Source organism: Aptenodytes forsteri, unplaced genomic scaffold (assembly GCF_000699145.1).
Source record: "Aptenodytes forsteri isolate BGI_AS27 unplaced genomic scaffold, ASM69914v1 Scaffold6, whole genome shotgun sequence".
NCBI classification, from domain to species: domain Eukaryota; kingdom Metazoa; phylum Chordata; class Aves; order Sphenisciformes; family Spheniscidae; genus Aptenodytes; species Aptenodytes forsteri.
In genome coordinates, this window is record NW_008795709.1 from 4,192,826 (window position 1) to 4,193,535 (window position 710).

A 710-nucleotide genomic window follows, 5' to 3' on the forward strand; every position below is an offset into this window, starting at 1 on the left:
GGGTCCCGCAAATGGCGGCGGAAAGGTCTGCCTCTGCGTCCTGCCTCTAAGCAGCCTTAAATGACTTGGAGATAGTCTGCAAGGAAAATAGGTTTCTTTCTTGAGGATGTATGTGTATACAGAAGGCTGGGAAAGCCCGGTAAGGAGAGGGATTTTTGTTTTTGCCTGGGTTTATGTTTTATGAGAGAAATGCAGGCTTTGTGAAAGGCTGTGACCCATGGAAAAATGGGCAAATTGTCAAAAATTACTATCACCACATATATGTTTAGAAACACTGAGTAACTCCAGGCTTCTTAAGGTCTGAAAACAAATGTGTTTCTTCCCAAAGTATGAATATCACGATAATTGCTCTTTCAGCCACTTGTGCTGACCAAGGGATGTGAAAACCATCAACAGACTTTGTTGGGGCTCCTCAAGGTGCGGAATTCCCACGGAGATGAATGGTCAACATGGCCACATCCTGTGCTCACTGGCATCATGAAGGCAAGGTGTGCGTTGAGGCAAAAGCAGAAGGGGCAGAAGAGTGCTGGGCTCTGATTCTTGCAAACTTACAGTCCTTCTGGGAATGCTGCTGATCAAAATGAGCCTCTCTATTCCTTGGACTTCTCTAATCCACCCCAGAAACCTCTACATTCATTCTTTGATTCATTGTATCCTCCATAGGCTTTCTCCTCTAATTCATGTCATCTTTATATGTTTGGACTTGAGGC